Here is a 15,752-nt window from a genome sequence, read left to right as displayed (position 1 = left end):
TGACTCTTGGCCTTGCAGTTAGGAGAAGGGGACCCTGCGGGGGCTGGAGAGGTGGGACCCTCAGAAGGACCCGAGGCCTTGCTCTGTCCTTGTGCCCCAGCAACCTGCGGGCGGGAACCCTGGAAGGTGGTGGCCCCAGGAGAGCCACCCAGAGCCCCTGGAGGCTGGCCTCCCTGAGGAGGCCGACCTGAGTCCACAGGGGCCGTGGAGCGCAGGGCAGCCGGGCCTGCAGGCCCCCAGCTGGCCAAGCCACCGCCCTCCGGCTGCCCACCCTCCACTCGCCAGCCGCCGCCTGGGCCCTGTCCACGCAGGCTCCGGGCTGGTGCTGACGTCCCAGGAGAGACCCCATGGGCCAAGGAGCGTGTGGCCACCATCCCAGGTCACAGGAGGACCCTGAAGGCTCAGGGCAGGGCCGAGGCTGGCACAGAGGGACCGTCGCTGGGCGCCGTCACGGCAGCCCACGCTTCAGCCGAGACGCCAGCAAGCGACTTCTGGGGTAGAGGAGCCGAGTGACAGAGGCCAGTGCAGCCAAGTGCCCAGGGCAAGGGAGGGAGGCCACCAGGAGCGTGCCACCCGCGGGCCTGAGGGCTGCGGTGAGGACGCTGGTCACGGCTGAGTGGGGGGAGCCACGCAGACCCCGCCCGGCCCAGGTCTCACAGGACTCCTGTGGCCCGTGGACGGTGGCCTGTGGGGGCCGGGGCTGGAGGCGGAGGCAGAGCATCTGGGGGTCAGCGCAGGGGCCAGGGCAGCAGTGACCGTCCCAGCAGGCACCACACTCCTGCTGCGGGGGTTCAGGGCAGGGGAGGCTGGGCGCCAGTTGGGGGGACGCAGTGAGGTCACCCCTGCACAGAGCAGCCGGGCTGGCCGGGCGGTGAGCTGGTCATCACCCGCTGGTCCCCAGGCCTCTGCTGGGCCAAGGGAACCGTGGAGCCCCTTCCTGGAACAGGGGTGTGCACGTCCCGCCCCAGGTCCACTGTCCCACGCCTCCGTGTGGGAAGGAGGGACCCAGAGGAGCCTGTGAGTCAGAGGGGCAGAACAGTTAGTGGGCGCGGCGGGCAGCAGCTCCAGTCATGATGGGGAGATAGGAGCCCAGGTCATGTCCGGGAGGCAGGAGGATTAGTCAGGGCTCCCTCAGTCGAGAGGGACAAAACCCAACTAAACCAGTTTAAGCAGAAGAATTTATTAGGTCACATAAAAAAAAATTCCAGGGATGACTTGCTTCAGGCACAGCTGGATCCAGGTGCTCTGGTGAGCTCACGACCCGTCTCTCTGGAGGACTGAATAAATCAGTGTCCGCGGAGCACCGGGCGGAGCGGCCCCCAGCACCCTAACACCCCGGCTTGTCACTCCAGCTGCCATCCCCACGGCTGGGCCTCTGTCCACCACCCTCCTGGCCCAGCAGCCCAGGGGGACGTCAGTGCCCCTTTCCCGTGTGCCTGGAGTCGTCCCAGGGCTGTCGTGGCTGCGCCCGAGGGCCGGGGGCCTGGACAGGGCCTGGCCTGGGCTCTGGGTCCCCTCCTGGGAGCAGGGCAGGGCGGGGTCTGAGCGGCCAGCTGCCTGGCTGGAGGCCCCGGCTCCAAAAGGGGCCGAGCTGGGCCCGAGGCAGAGAGTGGGCGGCTGTGGGCAGAGGGGCTCGCCGCACGGCCCTTCCACAGCGGCGTCGGGGGAGGACGGTCCCCGGGAGCCCCGGGAGCCGGGGGTGGCCTGCATGTGGGCAGGTCCCCGGGACTTGAAGACCAGGCAGCCCTTCCCCTGGGAGCCGGGAGCAGGTGGCCCCTCTTGTGCCTAAGTATCCTAATAAAGTGCCGATGTCCACCGGAGGCCGCTGCCACCAAGCTGTCCCCAGGTCCTTCCCCTTCCTGCTCTGCCCCTGCAGCAGGACTGGAACCCGGCTCTCCAGCAGGCACGCCCCCTGCCGGGACACGGGTCTCTGGCTTTGTCCCCTCTGACCTCCGCTGAGGAGGCCCTGCCTGCCCCACGCCGTCCCCCACTCTCGCTCCCAGGACCACGGCGGTGGCTCCTCCTGGGCTCCCCTCCTGCCCTGTCCCCAGTGTCCCTCCTCCACACAGGGGCAGGTGACGCCCTCCCCTGGGGAAAAGCCCCCAAAGGCTCCCCCTATCTTGGGATGTCCCCCCGGGTCCTAGCACAGTCTCCAAGGCCCTGGTCATCTCCTCACCTCAGCTGGCGGCCTGTGTAGCTCCAGAGCCCACTCGGCCCACTTCCACCCCAGGACCTTTGTGCCTGCTGCGCCACCAGGTTACGTGGCCTCCTCATTCTCTTTCTTTCTCCTCTCGGTCCTGGGGGTGACCCCAGAAATGGTCACCACGGAGCTGACCCCCAGCCCTTTTTCATTTTTACTTTTTATTTTGAGATGGGGTCTCACTACGTTGCTGAGGCTGGCCTCCAACTTGCAATCCTCCTGCCACAGCCTCCTGAGCGACGGGATGGCAGGCTCTGCCACGGGCCTGGCCCCCTCACCTTAAAATGCTTCGTCTCGGGTCACGAGAACCCCACCGTGACCTTTAAATGAAGAAGAGAGAGAAAACCTGTGTGCAGGCTCTGGGTAGAGCCTGGAGAGAGGTCGGGAGGCTGGGCAGAAACGGCAGGTCACCTGGTTGGGCTGGAGCTGCAGGTCAGCAGGGTCAGGTGCTGGACGGTGGGCAATGAGCTGGCGGGGCCTCGGGCCGGTGGGGGAGTTGGCCTGTTCCCCTGAGTGAGTTGGGAGCCATGGAAGGTGGTAGGTAGAGGGGGACTCCGGGTGCTCCGGGATCCCTCGATGCCTGGGGAGAGGCTCAGGTGAGGCTGGAAGTGGGAAGGTCAGAGGCCTGTCCAGGCAGGAGAGGTGGGGCCTGGCCCTGGGGGTGGCCACACAGGACCCTGGGGGTGGCCCGGAGGCGAGGACACCTGGCTGCCTGTGAGCGGTCCCGGGGGCCCAAAGCTGGTGATGTGGCCGGGAGGTGGGGTGAGAGGAACACGGAGGCCGCTCCTTCCAGCCCGGGAAGCCACCAGGCCCTGTCCCACCCCCTACCCAGCTCCCTCGGTGTGGCCCGACTGACCCTAGCACCCTGGTGGCCGCCGGCCAATCCCTGGGCCTCTCTGCGCTCGGGAGCTGCAGTGCACCTGACCTTCAGGCCCCCAGCCCAGGGAGACGACCTTGAAGAGCCCGTCCTGCCGGCCCTCTGCCCACCCAGGGACCCACGGTGCCCAAACCTCCAGCTTCCGTTCCGAGCCCCCCCCCAGGCCGGGCTGCCCAGGCCCTGGGGACGGACCCTCCCCCAGCATCCTGGAGCAGCCTGGGGACCCGCAGCACAGGCCTGGAGCCTGCCCTTCTGAGCTGTGCAGCGTTGGGCAAGTGACCCAACCTCTCTGATGTTCACAGACAGAGGCCTGGACCCCGCACCTGTGGCAGGTGAGTCCCATCCACCAACCACAGCTGAGGAGTCTGTCGTGTTTTATTGTTTATTTATTCAATTATTTTTGTTTTATTTTGTTTACAAATTGCACTTAGCCTCCCCTTGGGGCCTCCTGCCAGGCTGGGGGAGGCTTTGTGGGATGGCGAACCCCACCCCACCCTGCCCTGTGGCTCCCTGGCTTTCTGTGGGAGCAGGAATGAGGACAGGGGACAAAGGGCCTGGGGTCACCTGCCCACCCGAAAGACCTCAGGCCCCGCCCGGGGCTGTGCTGACCCCACAGTCACCTCGGGGACACGCCGGGGGCTGGTGGGCTGCAGGGAGGAACCCCAGGAGCGGCTCCTCCAGCTCTGGCCCCTTGGGGAGCCGCCGTCTTCCGAGCACCCTGGACGCTGCTCTGGGTGGGGGCTCTGCCTGCTGAAGGAGCTGAGCTCCTCTTGCCCCGGAAACCTCCCGGGGCCTGTGTTCGCGACCCACGAGGAGGGGGTATTAAGTATGGATTTTTATTTGTTTTTGGTGCCAGGGATTGAGCTCAGGGGCCCTCGACCACCGAGCCACACCCCAGCCCTATTTTGCATTTTATTTAGAGACAGGGTCCCACTGAGTTGCTGAACGCCTCACGGAGGCTGAGGCTGAGGCTGGCTTTGAACTAGCGATCCTCCTGCCTCAGCCTCCTGAGCTGCTGGGATTCCAGGCTGCCCCTCCGTGCCCAGCTTACTGAATCCTAAATCCCGAGCAGGTAGAAACGACCCAGCACCACGGGGCACTCCTGGTCAGTACCGGGAATGTTACAGAGTCATGTTCATGGATCAGCAACTTTGTTTCAAAACAAAAAACAGGCCCGGCTGACGGTGGCCCAGCCCCTGGAGCAGAGAACTGTGAGGGCCGGCCTGTCACCGCCCTGAGCAGGCTGCATGAGAACCTGCAGCCTCCTCCCTGGGGCACCGCCTGGCACATGCACGAGACCCAGCACACGCTCGGTTTGTGCACAGAAGAGCCGTCTTACAGGAGGTCCCCGCGCGCTCTGTAGTGCCATTTTTAATTATTACTTTCCATACGGTTAATGCAATTTAATCAGTACGATTTAATAGGGATTTCATCACACGGGCACCGGGAGCTGGCCGAACCCTCTGCAGCGGGCATTCCCATCCCCCGCCCCAGTCTTTGACTTTTATAAACAACGCTGCCGTGGACGCCTGTCCTGGAGAACACCGGCTATCTGCTGGGATAAGTGCCCAGAGGTCCATTTCTAGGTTGCTTTAACACTGCTGGCCACTGAGCACCATGCTGGACCCTGCTGCTCTGCCCCAGGCCCTTGGATGGCCCCTTCAGCACACAATGAGAAGGTCCATTCCCCACACCCACATTTTTTTTTTTTTTGGTCTTTGCCAATCTGATAGGCAGGAATGATAAGTCACTGCAGCTCTGATTTGCATTTCCTTGATTCCTGGCAGAGCAGAGCTTGTCTTCACATTTGCATTCGCCTCGGTAAATAGCTGATTTTATAATAAGGGGTTTGCCATTTCCTATTGTTTCCCAAAAACTCTTTGTATATGAAGGATATTAACCCTTTCTAAGGATCCCACAAGGGACAAGGATGGAAGCTTCTCTCCTTTCCCTCCTCCCCTCCTCGCCTTCCTTGGGTTCCCTTGTGCTTTCGAAGGATGTGCCTCATGTTCTGGCCAGCAGCTCATGAATTACACTAGGAAGTCACTTTAAGGACAAACCCACTTAACAGCGTCCTTCGTCCTTCGTCCTTCGTCCTTCGTTCCGCATCCTGATAAGCTCTGAGCACTCCGACATTGCCCCCATCCTTCCTCACTGAGGGGCAGGTTGCAGGCTGGGAAGGAGGTTTCATTTTCACTGTGACTCGCTGACGCGGTGCCAGACAGCTGTTTACATAGGAAATGACTTGATGACACTGTGCAGCCAGTGGCAGCTCAGAGCGCGGGAGCCAGAAACAGCGGTCCAGGCCCTTCACTGTGCAGAGCAACGCAGCCCCCCACGGCTCCCACCAAACTAACACCAGGGAGAAGAAAGAACAGGGTTAGGGTCTCCTACCAAAAACGTGTGAAGGAAAGTGCTGAGAGGAGAGGGAGGCTGCTAGAGCCCAGCTGCGCCCTCAGATTAGACCGGCCGGCAACTGCCTGTCTTTGTGACCTTGGGAAAATCATGTAACTGCCCTGGATCTCCATTTCTTCACTCGAAAAATCAGCCTCAAAGAGAACCACTGAGAGGGTTAAATGAGATAATGCATAGGAAGCCCTTTTTAGTTAGAATGTCTTCAGCCCAATTAAAAAAAAAAAAAACAAAAACTCTTGACTAAAGGTAGAAAGAGAGAGAGAGAGAGAGAGAGAGAGAGAGAGAGAGAGAGAGAGAGAGAGGATTTATAATTTAGTCTAACAGGCCTGTTCAGTTTGGAAGCCTGAAGCTGTAACCCAGGACTCACACCCTTCCCATTTTCCTGGCCTGTCATTCTTGGGGAATTAATTATAGATACCTCTCCTCAAGGTTTCTATATGGCTGCTGCAGCTCCAGGCATCACACACAGACATGATGATATCAAGTAAAGAAGAGGAGGGATATTTCCTTCCATGCATCTCCTTTTATGAGAGATTCCCCTACGGACTCCCCAATGGTTCAGATCGATCACATGTGGAGTTACAAATCAATCACTGATGGTGGGAAAAAAATCACTACCATTGGCCTAGACCATAACACTCCCTTTGAGGCTGGGAAGGGGAATGTTCCCTTTCCCTGATCACCTGGGTAGGTGTACCTTTCCCTGATCACCTGGGTAGGTGCACACCCGGCAAACCAAATCCACAGGAAGAAGGCTTGTGGGAGGGGGGTAACCACGGGACCACAGCACAGGTCCTGGAATATACTAGGTGCCGGAGGCCCGCATTCTGCAAGCTCCAGCAGGGGTCTGCGCAGCCCTCCACACGGGAAGGCCAGACTAACTGTCCAGGGAGTCCCTGGGAGCTGGACCCGTGTCCAAGTCCCTGCTCCCCATCTCCACGTGGCCGGCCTAAGGACATGCAGGCCAAGGTGCCATGTTTGACCTCAGCGTCTTCTCCTTCTGGGCCTCCCCAGTCCCCCTCTCTGCCCACCTCCTCCCCAGTCCCCCTCTCTGCCCACCTCCTCCCCAATCCCCCTCTCTGCCCACCTCCTCCCCAGTCCCCCCCTCTCTGCCCACCTCCTCCCCAGTCCCCCCCTCTCTGCCCACCTCCTCCCCAGTCCCCTCTCTCTGCCCACCTCCTCCCCAGTCCCCCTTCTCTGCCCACCTCCTCCCAGTCCCCCTCTCTGCCCACCTCCTCCCCAATCCCCCTCTCTGCCCACCTCCTCCCCAGTCCCCCCTCTCTGCCCACCTCCTCCCCAGTCCCCTCTCTCTGCCCACCTCCTCCCAGTCCCCCTTCTCTGCCCACCTCCTCCCAGTCCCCCTCTCTGCCCACCTCCTCCCCAGTCCCCCTTCTCTGCCCACCTCCTCCCCAGTCCCCCTCTCTGCCCACCTCCTCCCAGTCCCCCTCTCTGCCCACCTCCTCCCCAGTCCCCCTCTCTGCCCACCTCCTCCCAGTCCCCCTCTCTGCCCACCTCCTCCCCAGTCCCCCCCTCTCTGCCCACCTCCTCCCCAGTCCCCCCCTCTCTGCCCACCTCCTCCCCAGTCCCCCTTCTCTGCCCACCTCCTCCCCAGTCCCCCCCTCTCTGCCCACCTCCTCCCCAGTCCCCCCCTCTCTGCCCACCTCCTCCCCAGTCCCCTCTCTCTGCCCACCTCCTCCCAGTCCCCCTCTCTGCCCACCTCCTCCCCAGTCCCCCTCTCTGCCCACCTCCTCCCCAGTCCCCCCCTCTCTGCCCACCTCCTCCCCAGTCCCCCTTCTCTGCCCACCTCCTCCCCAGTCCCCCTTCTCTGCCCACCTCCTCCCCAGTCCCCCTCTCTGCCCACCTCCTCCCCAGTCCCCTCTCTCTGCCCACCTCCTCCCAGTCCCCCTTCTCTGCCCACCTCCTCCCCAGTCCCCCTCTCTGCCCACCTCCTCCCCAGTCCCCTCTCTCTGCCCACCTCCTCCCCAGTCCCCCTTCTCTGCCCACCTCCTCCCCAGTCCCCTCTCTCTGCCCACCTCCTCCCAGTCCCCCTTCTCTGCCCACCTTCTCCCCAGTCCCCCTTCTCTGCCCACCTCCTCCCCAGTCCCCCTCTCTGCCCACCTCCTCCCCAATCCCCCTCTCTGCCCACCTCCTCCCCAGTCCCCCTCTCTGCCCACCTCCTCCCCAGTCCCCTCTCTCTGCCCACCTCCTCCCCAGTCCCCTCTCTGCCCACCTCCTCCCAGTCCCCCCTCTCTGCCCACCTCCTCCCCAGTCCCCTCTCTCTGCCCACCTCCTCCCCAGTCCCCTCTCTCTGCCCACCTCCTCCCCAGTCCCCTCTCTGCCCACCTCCTCCCAGTCCCCCCTCTCTGCCCACCTCCTCCCCAGTCCCCTCTCTCTGCCCACCTCCTCCCCAGTCCCCTCTCTCTGCCCACCTCCTCCCCAGTCCCCCTCTCTGCCCACCTCCTCCCCAGTCCCCCTCTCTGCCCACCTCCTCCCCAGTCCCCCTCTCTGCCCACCTCCTCCCAGTCCCCCTCTCTGCCCACCTCCTCCCAGTCCCCCTTCTCTGCCCACCTCCTCCCCAATCCCCCTCTCTGCCCACCTCCTCCCAGTCCCCCTCTCTGCCCACCTCCTCCCCAGTCCCCCTCTCTGCCCACCTCCTCCCCAGTCCCCCTCTCTGCCCACCTCCTCCCCAGTCCCCCTCTCTGCCCACCTCCTCCCCAATCCCCCTCTCTGCCCACCTCCTCCCAGTCCCCCCCTCTCTGCCCACCTCCTCCCAGTCCCCCTCTCTGCCCACCTTCTCCCCACTCCCCCTTCTCTGCCCACCTCCTCCCAGTCCCCCTCTCTGCCCACCTCCTCCCCAGTCCCCCTCTCTGCCCACCTCCTCCCCAGTCCCCCTCTCTGCCCACCTCCTCCCCAGTCCCCTCTCTCTGCCCACCTCCTCCCCAGTCCCCCCCTCTCTGCCCACCTCCTCCCCAGTCCCCCTCTCTGCCCACCTCCTCCCCAGTCCCCCTCTCTGCCCACCTCCTCCCAGTCCCCCTCTCTGCCCACCTTCTCCCCAGTCCCCCTTCTCTGCCCACCTCCTCCCAGTCCCCCTCTCTGCCCACCTCCTCCCAGTCCCCCTCTCTGCCCACCTTCTCCCCAGTCCCCCTTCTCTGCCCACCTCCTCCCAGTCCCCCCCTCTCTGCCCACCTCCTCCCAGTCCCCCTCTCTGCCCACCTCCTCCCCAGTCCCCCTCTCTGCCCACCTCCTCCCCAGTCCCCCTCTCTGCCCACCTCCTCCCCAGTCCCCTCTCTCTGCCCACCTCCTCCCCAGTCCCCCCCTCTCTGCCCACCTCCTCCCCAGTCCCCCTCTCTGCCCACCTCCTCCCCAGTCCCCCTCTCTGCCCACCTCCTCCCCAGTCCCCCTTCTCTGCCCACCTCCTCCCAGTCCCCCTCTCTGCCCACCTCCTCCCCAATCCCCCTCTCTGCCCACCTCCTCCCCAGTCCCCCCCTCTCTGCCCACCTCCTCCCCAGTCCCCTCTCTCTGCCCACCTTCTCCCCAGTCCCCCCTCTCTGCCCACCTCCTCCCCAGTCCCCTCTCTCTGCCCACCTCCTCCCCAATCCCCCTCTCTGCCCACCTCCTCCCCAGTCCCCCCCTCTCTGCCCACCTCCTCCCCAGTCCCCCTCTCTGCCCACCTCCTCCCCAGTCCCCCTCTCTGCCCACCTCCTCCCCAGTCCCCCTCTCTGCCCACCTCCTCCCAGTCCCCCTCTCTGCCCACCTCCTCCCCAGTCCCCTCTCTCTGCCCACCTCCTCCCAGTCCCCCTCTCTGCCCACCTCCTCCCCAGTCCCCCTCTCTGCCCACCTCCTCCCAGTCCCCCTTCTCTGCCCACCTCCTCCCCAGTCCCCTCTCTCTGCCCACCTCCTCCCAGTCCCCCTTCTCTGCCCACCTCCTCCCAGTCCCCCCTCTCTGCCCACCTCCTCCCAGTCCCCCTCTCTGCCCACCTCCTCCCAGTCCCCCTTCTCTGCCCACCTCCTCCCCAGTCCCCCTCTCTGCCCACCTCCTCCCAGTCCCCCTCTCTGCCCACCTCCTCCCAGTCCCCCCCTCTGCCCACCTCCTCCCAGTCCCCCTCTCTGCCCACCTCCTCCCAGTCCCCCTCTCTGCCCACCTCCTCCCAGTCCCCCCCTCTGCCCACCTCCTCCCAGTCCCCCTCTCTGCCCACCTCCTCCCAGTCCCCCTCTCTGCCCACCTCCTCCCAGTCCCCCTCTCTGCCCACCTCCTCCCAGTCCCCCTCTCTGCCCACCTCCTCCCCAGTCCCCCTCTCTGCCCACCTGCTGGCCCTCCAGACGCCCCCTCCCTCCCCCGCCCTGCCCTTCTCCTTCCCTGGTGAACTCCACCGGCCCCTCCGGCCTCCCCTGCTGCCCCGGCCTGCCCCTGGCTGGGGAAGCTCTGCAGACGGGCTCCATCAGGCCCTCGCTGGCCCCGCCCTGTGGGAATCAGGTCAGCGCCTGGCACTCAGCAGGACTCCCCTTTTGTCTGCAGAAATGAAGGAACTGTTCCCTGCAGCTAGAGCCAGAAGCAACCTAATCACCCTGTCCTGCTGGAGCGCCCGGGGCTCCCCTTTACCCTCAGGGCACAGTCCAAAGGCCTGCCTGGCTTTTCCAGGCCACTGTCACCTGCCCCGGCTCCCTCCACTCAGGCCACCCTGGGCCTCAGACTTCACCTGGTGCCGCGCCCCGCCCACCGCACTCCTGCCCCGCCCACCGCACCTGCCCCTATGCCGCGCCCCACCCACTTCCCTGTCCCGCCCACCGCACTCCTGCCACGCCCACTTCCCTGCCCCGTTCGCCCCGCCCACCTCTCCTGCCCCGCCCACTGCGCTCCTGCCACGCCCACTACTGTCCGCCCCGCCCACCGCACCTGCCTCCCGCTCCCCAGAGAGCCAAGGCCTGCTCAGCTCAGGCCAGCGCTGGCCCTGCCCTCAGGCCGCCTCTGCGCTCCCTGTGCTCTCGGCTCACTGGTCCCTTGGGCTCACGGGTCCCCTCCTCTCTGTCTCTAAAGCCCATCCCCCACCCAGGCGTCTGTCCGGGCACAGGACCCTGTCGGACACGAGGGTCACGAGGGCCGCCCTTCTGTCTGCTCTGGCTCCTCCGCGGCTCAGGGGACCTTGTCTGTCCCGCTCTCACTCACGCAGCGCCCAGCGCCCTGCACACAGTAGGCCTCGCTGGAGGCCAGGTGGCTCCCAGTGACGTCATCGGGGCAAGGGGCGGGGCGGCGTGGGGGGTCGCGAGCTGCCACCGCCTCCATCACCTCTGGGTGCACATCCCCACTTCACAGCTGGGGAGACTGAGGCTCGGTGGTGACGCCCCCCACGTCCCCCCAGTAGGAGAGGGAGGGTCTCCGATTGGAAGCCAAGGGGGGGCACGTCTGCAGCTAGAGACGAGGTGCTGAGGCTGGCCCAGGTGGCCGCTCTGACACGGTAAGTCAGGGCTCTTCAACCACGCCGGCCTGGCCTCCCAGGAGACAGGGGCAGTGGCCAGGGGCATCTGCAGGGGTCACAACTGGGGAAGGGGTGCTGCAGTACCTGGGCAGACGCCAGGGTGCAGCCGGGCACCCCACAACGCACAGGAAGGTTCCTTGCAGTGGGAGAGAGCTGACCCGAAACGCGGCCGGCACCAAGGTGAGGGACGGCCAGGAGGGCCAGCGGGTTGTACCGTGACCGTTACTGTCCCCCGCATTGTGATTCACACCTCACAGAGAAAGGCTGAAACGAGAAAAGGGAAAAGGAAAATCGGTAGAAAACAGTGACCAGAGAAGGCGCGTAGCAGCTCAGAAAGCACACAGCCAAGGCCGGCCGGTGGGGTCCACACCAAGGAGGGAAGTGGGACAGTAACAAAGCAATGGCTTCCTGTCACCGGGGAAGGTGGCTGGCAGTAGGGAGCAGGACCCTGGCTGGGGATGCATCTGGCAAAGCCCTGGGGGGACCGGGAGCATGTCCCAGCTCTTGCAATGGACACCCCTGCCTGCCCCCGGGGTCCAGTGTTGTAGGATCCCCCACCGCTACATGATCGGGCGTGGTGGCCACCCCTATCATCCCAGCAACTTGGGAGGCTGATGTAGGAGGATAGCAAGTTGGAGGCCAGGCTCAGCTACTTATCGAAGCCCTAAGCAACTCAGCGAGACCTTGTCTCTAAATAAAATATAAAAAGGGCTCCGAGTGCGGCTCGGTGGGTCAGTGCCCCTGGGTGCAGTCCCTGGAACCAGAGCAAACATACCCACCCGAGGGCCTGCAGGAGAGCCGCCCGCCAGGTCGTTCCTGATGGTGAACGTTTAGCAGGAAAACAGAACATCTGTGAAACCAGGGTTGGCACACAGACCCCAGTCCCTCCACCCTGGAAACCTGCCTCGGATCCCAGTGACCAGGCACACCTCTCAGCACGCGGGACCAGGGGGACTGCTGAGCAAGCCGCGGGGGCAAAACAAGCCAGGGAGACGCCACCAGGGCTCGGGGCTCTTCTGCTCCCTCTTCCTCACTGAGTGGACCCCGATTTAGAGTGGGTGCCACATGCCAGGAACCCCACCCCTCCCAGCCTCCCTGCAGCCGCGAGGCCTGGGCCTGCGAGAGAGAAGTCTCCTGGGCGGGGCTCCGAGGAGGTCACCAAGCCCCTGGGCTGGCCCCTCCTGGCCCTGCCCTCCTGCCCTGGCTGAGCACAGGTGCCAGGCAGCCAAGAGCACTTTGGAAGTCACATCCCAGAGAGGGAGACCGACCGGGAAACTGGCCCTTGGGGACATCGTGGCAAGTCAGCGGCTGAGGCCTGCTGAGCCCGCGTCTCTGGCACCAGGTGACAGTGACCTGCACGCGGCCGCTGGGACCTGTTGTGCTTTCCTTGGACTCCCCGGGACTCAGCCCGTCTCTAGCTATGTGACCAGTGTCCCTCCTGCAGCTCAGCCTCCTCTAGGAGAACCACACTACAGCTGGAGCCTGGCCCGGCCTCCTCTGGGCCACGCGGGGGCAGGTGGAGGGACCCTGGAAGGGAGTCAGCTTCTCAGGGAAGGCTCCGTCTTCCAGATGGCAGGACTCACGCCCAGTCTGACCCGCGGGAGACAGTGGACCAGCCAGACCGGCTGCCCGCTCACGACCCCCAGCCCAGACCTGCAGCCCCCGACAGTGGCCAGGAGGCCTCGCCCACCTGTTTGTCCTCCTCTTCCCAGAAGCAGGAGGCCAGCTCCCTTTATCTCAGGCCAAAGTCCCCCTGGGCACAAGGAGGAATGTCACCTGTCATCACGGGAAGGATGAGTCACCTCCTGGTGGCTGGAGGCCACAGCCCGCCTGACCTCTCTCTCCTGGCCAATGGCTCTCCTGGGGTGGGGGGATGGGATTGTTGCCCTAAGACTGTGACACAGCCATCGTCCCTGGGGTGCTGACCTGAGCGGGCCCCAGCAGACTGAGGGCACAGCCTGGGTTCAGAGCCCCCCCCCACAGTGCCCTAGCCTGGTGACCTGGGCGGCCCCTTGCTAGACCTGTCGCCAGTCTTGATTGGACAGACGTCAATTAGACCAGCACTCAGGGGCAGGCGGGGTGCGGAAGGCACTCGGGCACCCGGGCCAGCTGAGCCACGGGGCACAGGGGCAGGACGCTCAGAACTGTCACGATGATGATATTAATAAGTGCAAACTGTTGTGTGTTAACTGAGGTTGGGCGACTTGGAGAGAAGGAAGAAGAGGACAAGGAGCACTGATGAAGGGGACCTGTTGACCTCAAGGGTGGCCCAGGAGGCCCCTGGACACGTTCACAGTTGGGAAAGGCCTGAGGAGCTGGGGCAGGGTGCTCATTGGCTACCTCTGGGACGGGAGAGAGGGAGAGGAAAGAGCAGGTGCAAAGGCCCTGAGGCCGTGGAGTGCCCAGTGTGTTCTGGGAGCAGGAGGCTAGCGTGCCTGAAGGGAGCCAGCACACAGGCAGGGGACATGGGAATAGCAGCCACCCCAGACCTGGGGACAACCAGGACCTTGTCTTTCTGGGCTACCTGGGAGCCTCAGGAAGATGCTGAGCAGAGGAGGGGTGGGACCTGACTTCCTTCAGGTAGTAAGAAGGTGGCTGGCGGAGGCAGCACCGGGAGAGCTGCGGTGGAGCCCGCGGCTGTGTGGTCCTGGAAGGGGTGGGGGGCGGGCTGGAGAAGCAGGACGTGAGGCTTTGGGCCGGGCCTGGAAGGACAGAGGCGCCATTTTTGAGGCCAAGGGGACTGTGGGGGAGTGAGGGGCTCTGCCTCTCCCCAGGCCCCCACCCAGCACGTTCCCCTGTGGCTGGACATTCCAGCCCGAGTTCTAGGCAGACGTGCAGCAGGACCGAGTGTCTGACGTTCTTGGTGGACGCGGTATTCAGAGCCTCTATTTCTCTATGAGTAAAGGGGGCCCATGTGGCCTCTGTCTGCAAGGTGCTATGAAGCTGGATTAAGCATGAGAGGCCCCAGGCAGGGCCCATAGCAGGTAAATGTCACCTCCGGTCCTCCCTCCAAGTCCCCCAGTCCCCATCAGGTCATCATCTTTGTCATGGTCTCTGGTCTTACAGGTGAGGAAGGGGACATTCAGAGTGATTAAGTAACTGATCCAAAGTCACACAGCTTGGACGCATCCTGGCCAGGATTCCTGAGCTGAATCTGGAGTCCTGCTGTTGGCCTTCTACCCTGCTGCCTGCTCCCAGCACCTGGCCCTGCAGTCCTGAACTGACCAGCCGCCGTCAGGTGGGGAGTAGACCATGAAACGGAAATCGCTCCAGGCCCGACCAGACCTGCTCCACTGGGGCCCAAACCAGGCTCGGCCTGTGGTTGGGGAACATGACGATGCCGGATACCCGAGTCACACCAGGTCTCCCCTCCACCAGCCACGTGACCTGGAGGGGTAAGGCATACCCGTGCCTCGGTTTCCCCACTTGTAAGGGGAGATGATGGGGTTTTGGGAGGACTGATGGTGTGGCCAGGCAGAGTGCCTACAACCAGGCCAGGAACTCAGTTGGTGTCTAATAAATGCAGGCTGCTGCTGCTGCTGTCGCTCTGGCCAGCTTTCCACTGTCACACGTGCCCAGGGCCAGGGGCTGCCCCCTCCCCGTGCCTCGGGGTCCTCATCTCCCCTCATGGTGGCTGCCAGGGCCTCTGTGGTCTCCTTCCCGACACTTCCCTGAGCCTGCGTCCCTGCAGCCCCAGCGGGCAGCTTTGACCCACGTGCCCAGCAGCCAGAGGCCCAGAGGGCCACCCAGGGGCTGATGGCCCCCACGGGCTGTTCTCACAGTGACCCCACTGGGCAGCAGCAAGGAGCACCTGATGGCCTCTGCACAAGCAGCGCGACTGGTGGGGGTTGTGCTGGGACACAGGAGCTGGCCGGGGGCAGGAAAGTGACCTGCGGCCATGATGGGCACCTGGTGGTGGGGGCTAGTTGCTGGGGCCGAGGGGCCCTGGGCTCCGCGTGCTCTCGTCCTGTTCTGTGATCCTGGGCATCTGTGGAAGCTCATCAGACGGAATCCGCACGTCGGTGACTTTCTGTCACTTATTATGAAAAGACAGAAGTGCTCGTTGCTCTTGTCAACACGGGTTCTGTGCCACCAAGAGCCCCACGCAGCCCCGCTGGGGACCCAGAACCAACTCAAGGCCCTTCCCCCCTCGGGTCCCACCCAAGGCCTCGGCACATGAAGGAGGACACTGGCAGCTGCAGAAGCGCCCTGCGCCCGCGAAGCCGGCGCTGCCCTCCCTGCCCCGGCCTGGGCAGCGGTTTCCTGGGCTGTCGCAGGGGCTCCGGAAGCTGGGCCAGCACCGGCCCTAGATGACAGCGGCGGAGGCTGGGTGGGGAGGCTCACAGAACAGGACGAACCAGCACCGAGCCGCAGGGGCGGGGGCGGGGCCAGCCTGCCCAGGCGGACCTCCCTGCACCTGTCTTCCCCTGCCAGACGCGAGGGGAGGGCCGTGTGCACGCCACGGGGGCTGCTCTGGGGACCCAGGGGCAGGGCCAACCTGGGGCTGTGCTCCACGGACACTGGGCGTGGGCCTTGCTATCCTCAGGGATGGAAGGGGACGCTCTGGCCCTCCTCTGGAGAGCCCGGTCCCTCAGGAGTGGCGCCGCGGTGGCCTGTGAGGGAAGGGCAGGCAGATGTGGCCGCAGGGACCCGGGGAGCGCAGCCACAGGCTGGTCCGGGCCCTGGGGTCGGCTCCCGGCGGCGGATCGCTTCCTTCCTGTCCACTGGGTGCCAGGCAGGCCCAGAAACGCCTGATGTCAGCAGGCCACCCGCCCACGGAGGGAGG

At 64.5% G+C, this 15,752-nt stretch overlaps 2 long non-coding RNA genes across 3 annotated transcripts; one reads left to right on the top strand and one right to left on the bottom strand.

Moving 5' to 3' along the window:
* Window positions 1-4,506: 4,506 nt before the first annotated feature.
* On the bottom strand, window positions 4,507-12,847 carry LOC113184341 (uncharacterized). Of its 2 annotated transcripts, none has more exons than XR_003300979.2 (3): window positions 12,657-12,847; window positions 11,051-11,230; window positions 4,507-5,429 (listed from the first exon to the last, which is right to left on the bottom strand). It is a non-coding gene; the product is annotated as an uncharacterized LOC113184341 (long non-coding RNA). The 2 variants fall into 2 exon arrangements; XR_003300980.2 differs by having other exon boundaries at window positions 4,507-5,302; window positions 12,657-12,845.
* A 150-nt stretch (window positions 12,848-12,997) lies between these two features.
* LOC113184342 (uncharacterized) lies at window positions 12,998-14,510 on the top strand. Its single transcript, XR_003300981.2, has 2 exons — window positions 12,998-13,950; window positions 14,033-14,510. It is a non-coding gene; the product is annotated as an uncharacterized LOC113184342 (long non-coding RNA).
* The last annotated feature ends 1,242 nt before the right edge of the window (window positions 14,511-15,752 follow it).

The sequence above is a fragment of the Urocitellus parryii genome, chromosome 6, assembly GCF_045843805.1.
Source record: "Urocitellus parryii isolate mUroPar1 chromosome 6, mUroPar1.hap1, whole genome shotgun sequence".
In the NCBI taxonomy this organism is placed as follows: domain Eukaryota; kingdom Metazoa; phylum Chordata; class Mammalia; order Rodentia; family Sciuridae; genus Urocitellus; species Urocitellus parryii.
This window is presented reverse-complemented; position numbering and strand designations above follow the sequence as displayed.